Raw genomic sequence first — 6,255 nt, 5'->3', positions numbered from 1 at the left:
TTTTTTTTTGATAGGACACAGGATAGGAAGTACTGGTTCTTATTCCACTTGTGTAATAACAAAAAAATGCTTTRYGGCGATACTATGGCGATACTATGGCGATACTATGGCGATACAAATCAACCACAGATCAACTATGTAGCACCGTGATGTCACAATGGCCTTACTCAAATCATTCTTAGCAGTACTACAGCAGTAGGAGAGGAACGTTTGGGACTAATAGATCTTGTAAATAACGTGTGTGTGTGTGTGTCTCGTCAGGGAGGAGTGTGTGTCCATGGAAGAGAACCCCCAGGTTTTCTTCTGCTGCTGTGAGGGGAACTACTGCAATGAGAGGTTCACACACCTGCCTGACCTCGTCGCCGCCGGCAACAGAGGTGAGTGGACATGAACTTTGAACCCCGTTCTTAAAAAAAACAAAAGAAATCATGTTTTATTTATTTAGAATCAGAACACAAATCATACAGACTGGATATCAGGCATCACAATATACCACAAGTAAAATATATGAAGATATCGTTAAAGATATTGATATTAAATGGTTGATTGTGTTCTCTTCCACAGTGAAAATGTGTCCGACTGATTGATTTTCATCTTCTGTGATCTGTTCTCCTCCCCAGTGAAAATCCGCCCTCCTCCCAGAGTGCCGTCTCTGTTGAATAGCCTGGTGTACAGTCTGCTATCTCTGTGTGTTCTGTCTCTGACCCTGCTACTGGCCCTGTGGATGTACCGACAGCGCAAACCACCATACGGACATGTTGACCTCCTTGAGGTGAGACCACACCACTTAACTAGTGCTGATCTAGGATCAGGTCCCTCCTGTGACCATATTATCTGATCTAGGATCAGGTCCCTCCCTGGAACATATTGTCTGATCTTAGGATCAGGTCCCCCTGTGACCGTCGTCTGATCTAGGATCAGGTCCCCTGTGACCAGTGTTGTCTGATCTAGGATCAGGTCCCCCCCTGTGACCATGTCGTCTGATCTAGGATCAGGTCCCCCCCTGTGTGACCATGTCGTCTGATCTAGGATCAGGTCCCCCCCTGTGTGACCATATAATCTGACCTAGGATCAGGTCCCCCCCTGTGACCATATCGTCTGATCTAGGATCAGGTCCCCGCTGTGGCCGTATGTTGTTCATTATGATCTGAAAGGCAAATTCCTTATTCATTATGATCCAATATCAGATCAAAAAAGACCGTCTGAAGAAATAACGGCTGTGTTTACACAGGCAGCCCAATTCTGATATTTAGCCTAATTATTGGCAAAAGATCTGATCTGATTGGTCGAAAGACAAATTATTTGCAAAATATCAGAATTGGGCTGCCTATGTAAACACAGCCCAACGCATAAAGATGATCAAGGAAAGTATCAGAGAATTGATGGAATGTGATTCGTTTTCTCCCCTGTCTGTCAGGACCCTCGGCAAACCCCTCCCTCTCCCATGGTGGGGCTGAAGCCGCTGCAGTTACTGGAGGTSAAGGCAAGGGGGCGCTTCGGCTGTGTGTGGAAGGCTCAGCTGATGAGTGAATACGTGGCTGTAAAGGTCTTCCCTGTTCAGGTAAGACATACAGGGGCCTTTAGTCTATGGCAGGGGCCTCGAATTTTGAMTACAGGTGATTCCCCGCTGAACCTGGTTCCTCCTTGAGGTTTCTTYCTTCTAGGGACTTTTCCACTGTGCTATTGATTGCGCTTTGAGGATCTAAGCCAGGTTACTGGACACTACTTGTGTAAATAGAGTTTCATAAATATATTGTGATTTTAATTTGATTGAAATAAAAATGGGAGAGGGAAATACYTAGTTAGTTGTACAACTGAAATGTGTCTTCATGTTTAAYCCAACCCCTCTGAATCAGAGAGGTGCGGGAGGGCTGCCTTAATCGACATCCACGTCTTCGGYGCCCGGGGAACAGTGGGGTTAACTGCCTTGCTCAAGGGCTGAACGACAGATTTTCTGCCTTGTCAGATCAGGGATTCGATCCARCAACCTTTTGGTTACTGGCCCAACGCTCTAACCACTAGGCTACCTRCCACCCTGTAAGTTTCTATTATAACATATGATTGTATGGGTGTGCAGGATAAGCAGTCGTGGCAGAATGAGAGAGATATCTTCCTGACTCCTGGTATGAGACATGAGAACCTGCTTCGTTACATCGCTGCAGAGAAACACGGCAGCAACATGGAGACGGAGCTCTGGCTCATCATGGAGTTCCATGAACGGGTGAGCAAAACAGCCAATCGATCAGTTCATTAATCAATAAATGAATCTATTCATTTATAGAAGGACATGTTGTGTTTATATTGTGGTCTATTCTAGTTTGTTATCTAAGCCATAGTCAAAACCTTCTTTTAACCAAGTCTGTGTGCGTCTGCGTCCGTGTGTGCGTCTGCGTCCGTGTGTGTGTGCATCTGCGTCCGTGTGTGTGTGTACAGGGTTCGTTGACTGACCATCTGAAGGACAGTACGGTGACCTGGTCTGAGATGTGTCACATTGCTGAGACTATGTCCCGTGGCCTGGCTTACCTCCATGAAGACACACCCATCAACAAGGGAGAAGGTCCCAAACCCACCATCGCACACAGGTGACATCATGTGTTCTCAAAGTCAATAACTTACCTGCCTAGTTAAACATGATAATATATCAAGCCGACGGGTTATTTATATATATACGTGTGAAGGGTTGACTAGACCACATCCTCTGTACTAGGTTCACTCCCTGGCTCTGTTTTGATGTCTAGACCACATCCCCCTGGCTGTGTTTGATGACTAGACACATCCCCTCTGGCCTCTGTTGTTGATGACTAGACGCAACATCCCTCTGCATCTGTTTGATGACTAGACACAATCTCCCTCTGTGGCTCTGTTTGATGACCTAGACCACACCTTTGGTTCTGGCTCTTGTTTGATGACTAGACACATTTCGTTCTGCTCGTTTGATGCTAGACCACATCCCGCGTCTGGCTGGCTCTGTTTGATGACTAGACCACATCCTCTCTGTCTGGCTCTGTTTGATGTCTAGACCACACTCCCTCTGGCTGGCTCTGTTTGAATGCAACCACACCCCGTCTGGGCTCTGTTTGATGACTAGACACATCCCCTCTGTCTGGCTCTGTTTGATGTCCTAGACCACATCCCCCTCTGGTCTCTCTGTTTGATGACTAGACCACATCCCCTCTGTCTTTGATGACTAGAACCACATCCCCTCTGGCTCTGTTTGATGACTAGAACCACATCCCCTCTGGCTCTGTTTGATGACTAGACCACATCCCCTCTGGCTCTGGTTGATGACTAGACACACATCCTCTCTGGTTCTGGCTCTGTTTGATGTCTAGACCACATCCCCTCTGGCTCTGTTTGATGACTAGACCACATCCCCTCTGGCTCTGCTTTTGATGACTAGACCACATCCCCTCTGCTCTGTTTGATGACTAGAACCATCCCCTCTGGCTCTGTTTGATGACTAGACCACATCCTCTGGCTCTGTTTGATGACTAGACCACATCCCTCTGGTTCTGGCTCTGTTTGATGACTAGACCACATCCTCTCTGGTTCTGGCGCTGTTTGATTCTAGACACACCCCTCTGGTTCTGGCTCTGTTTGATGACAGACCACATCCCCTCTGTTGATGACTAGACCACATCCCCTCTGGCTCTGTTTTGAATGACTAGACCACATCCCCTCTGGCTCTGTTGATGACTAGACCACTCCCTCTGGCTCTGTTTGAGATGGACCACATCCTCTCTGGTTCTGGCTCTTGTTTGATGTCTAGCCATACGTCGACTCATCCCGTCTGGCTTGTTATGACTAGACCACATCCCCTCTGGCTTCTGTTTGATGACTAGACCACATCCCTCTGGCTCTGTTGATGACTAGACCACATCCCTCTGGTTCTGGCTCTGTTTGATGACTAGACCACATCCTCTCTGGCTCTGGCTCTGTTTGATGTCTAGACCACATCCCCTTGGTCTTGGCTCTTTGATGACTAGACACATCCCTCTGTTCTGGCTCTGTTTGATGTTAGACCATCCCTCTGTTCTGGCTCTGTTGAGACTAGACCACATCCCCTCTGGTTCTGGCTCTGTTTGATGACTAGACCACATCCCCTCTGGTTCTGGCTCTGTTTGATGACTAGAACCACATCCCCTCTGGTTCTGGCTCTGTTTGATGATAGACCACATCCCCTCTGGTTTCTGGCTCTTGTTTGATGTCTAGACCAACTCCAGCTCTGGTTCTGGCTCTGTTTGATGACTAAGACCACATCCCCTCTGGTTCTGGCTCTGTTTGATGACTAGACCACATCCCCTCTGGTTCTGTTTGATGTCTAGTAATATGTCATATATAATAATGCATTTACTAATAATCAACCAGTGTGTTTACTAAAAACAACCGGTGCGTTTACTAATAATAAACAGCCTATCAGTAACTTGTAAAGCCTTCAATATAACGTGTTCTTGTCTCCGTCTCAGGTACTGTAGGAGAAGTTCATGTTGCGTTGTGAGGAGGAGATTGGCCAACGCACGTCTCTACAGGAACTGCAGGATGTGGTCCGTTCACAAGAAGATGAGGCCGGTCTTCAAGGACACCCTGGCTCAAACACCCGGTCAGGAACACTGTCAGGAACAACTGTCAGGAACACTGTCAGGAACACTGTCAGGAACACTGTCAGGAACACTCCTCAGGAATACTGGGATACAATACTGGATGGTACATCGTAGGTAACTAGGATGGTAGACGGGAGAATACACTGTGATAAAATACTGGGATAGTACACTAGGATGGTACACTAGGATGGTACACTAGGATAGTACACTAGGATGGTACAGTAGGATGGTACACTAGGATAGTACACTAGGATGGTACACTAGGATAGTACACTAGGATGGTAGACTGTCTGTAATACTGGGATAATATTCTGGGAATGGTACAGTAGGATGGTACAGTAGGATGTACCTAGGATGGTACACTAGGGATGGTAACTTAGGATGGTACACTAGGATGGTACACTGAGATGTAGTACACTAGGATGTACAGTAGGATGGTACATCTAGGGATGGTACACTAGGATAGTTACACTAGGATGGTAGACTGTCAGTAATACTGGGATAATATTCTGGGATGGTACACTAGGTGGTCACTAGGATGGTACACTAGGATGGTACAGTAGGATGGTACACTAGGATAGTACCTAGGATGGTACACTAGGATGTACACTAGGATGGTACACTAGGATAGTACACTAGGATGGTACACTAGGATGGTACACTGTGTAATACTGGATAATATTCTGGGATGGTACACTAGGATGGTACACTAGGAATGGTACAGTAGGATGGTAACAGTAGGATGGTACACTAGGATAGTACACTAGGATGGTACACTAGGATGGTACACTAGGATGGTACAGTAGGATGGGTAACACTAGGATAGTGACACTAGGATGGAAACATCTAGGATGGTACACTAGGATGGTAAACAGATGGATGGGACAGTAGGATGGTACAGCTAGGATGTACACTAGGATGTAGACTGTCAGTAATACTGGGAGATTATTCTGGATAGTACAGTAGGATGGTAACACTAAGGATGGTACAGTAGGATGGTAACCTAGGTGTACACTAGGATGGTACACTAGGATGGTACACTAGGATGGTACAGTAGGATGGTACGAGTAGGATGGTACAGTAGGATGGTACACTAGGATGGTCAGTAAGGATGGTAACAATAGGATGGTACAGTAGGATGGTACACTAGGATGGTACAAGAAGGAAATGGTAACAATAGGATGGTAACAGTAGGATGGTACAGTAGGATGGTACACTAGGATGGTACACTAGGATGGTACAGTAGGATGTAACATTAGGATGGTAATACAGGATGGTAACAATAGGATGGTACAGTAGGATGGTAACAATAAGGATGGTACAGTAGGATGACACTAGGATGGTACACTAGGATGGTACAGTAGGATGGTACACTAGGATGGTACACTAGGATGGTACGTAGGATGGTACACTGGATGGTACACTAGGATGGTACACTAGGATGGTACACTAGGATGGTACACTAGGATGGGTACACTAGGATGGTACACTAGGATGGTACACTAGGATTGGTACACTGGATGTAACTAGGATGGTACACTAGGATAGTAACACTAGGATAGTAACACTAGGATGGTACACGTAGGATGGTACACTAGAGCAGTGGTTCCCAACTCCTCCAGTCCTCCTGTTCCTCCACCTGCACTAATGCTGT

At 46.4% G+C, this 6,255-nt stretch overlaps 1 pseudogene; it reads left to right on the top strand.

The window, feature by feature from the left end:
• Positions 1 to 6,255, top strand: part of LOC112072495 (activin receptor type-2B-like) — a 31,452-nt pseudogene that overhangs the window by 22,029 nt on the left and 3,168 nt on the right.

Source organism: Salvelinus sp. IW2-2015, unplaced genomic scaffold (genome assembly GCF_002910315.2).
Source record: "Salvelinus sp. IW2-2015 unplaced genomic scaffold, ASM291031v2 Un_scaffold1945, whole genome shotgun sequence".
Taxonomy (NCBI): Eukaryota; Metazoa; Chordata; class Actinopteri; order Salmoniformes; family Salmonidae; genus Salvelinus; species Salvelinus sp. IW2-2015.
This window is presented reverse-complemented; position numbering and strand designations above follow the sequence as displayed.